Here is a 1,181-nt window from a genome sequence, read left to right as displayed (position 1 = left end):
GAACCCAGTCCTTTTGGATCTTTATGGAAGCTTTGTGACATCAGCATTCCTTCCCCAAGTACAGGGTACAGGGCGGAGCCCTCTCAGGGAAATTTCTTAAGATCCATAATCAGAAAGGAGAGAGAAGATTAAAGTCCTGCCTTAGGGTAGGAGAAAGAAGGCAGTAGAGAGATTCAGTTTCCTGAGGTCTGCTCCTGCGAACTAGCACACCCAATATAATAACAAAAGATTTTAACAAGAGCTAGGGGAGTTATGAGCTAGGAACTAAGGACAAATATATATATATATATATATAATATATATATATATATAATAACACAACATCTTGTTTTTAATAAGTCAAATTTTTATAATTTAGACTTACGTGGAAAAAAATTTTCTTGAGCCAAGTGTTTTTTCTTTCAAATGAAAATTGAGCTTTTACACTGAATATATGGGCTCCTGAGATTGAGAGAAAAATGTAGATCCATAGTTCTTTGTCTTTTGTCAGAGAAGGTCAATAATAACTATGTCAATCATTTGGGATACAGAAGTCAGTCCATGGAAAAAAGTGGGGGGAAAGCATTTAGGCCCAGCAGCCTCCACAGCCAGTCCTTGGGCACCCTACACAGGAAGCCAGGCTGCATCCCTCCCACCAACCAGGACAGGTCAGACAGCATGCGACCTGTGAATAAATAAATGAGTGCTGAAATGAAGAAACAGTAATGACAATTCTTGGATAACAAATTTCTTTCATTTAGTTCTTAGGAAAAGATTATCTGAAGAAGACTCCTAAACCAAAAGTCACTTAGGAAAATGCATCCTCAAATAGAACTTTAATCAATCATATCTCAAAAAAATGTGAATTTGGGAGTAATTCGTGGCATCTGGCTTTTATATTTGATTCTGAATAATGCATTTGATTTTTAAACACTGAGTCTGCAATTCATGCTTTCTCTTTCATGAAGTTTGAAAACCAGTAAATGAATATTTTCCTTAAACCTACTGTCATCTAGATAATGATAGTCACTGTTGTCATGGTCCAATCTCATTTGAAACTCCCTTCTGTTTTGAGGAAGAAGGACCCAGGTCCCTGGGGCATCCTCAGGGTCTCCGAGTTGGGCAAATTTCAGGGTCCTGGCCTTGCAATCCCTGCAAGAGAAAAGCCCAGAACATGACACACAGTTCTCAAGCAGCTCTCA

This window comes from Pan troglodytes, chromosome 4 (assembly GCF_028858775.2).
Source record: "Pan troglodytes isolate AG18354 chromosome 4, NHGRI_mPanTro3-v2.0_pri, whole genome shotgun sequence".
Taxonomy (NCBI): Eukaryota; Metazoa; Chordata; class Mammalia; order Primates; family Hominidae; genus Pan; species Pan troglodytes.
This window is presented reverse-complemented; position numbering follows the sequence as displayed.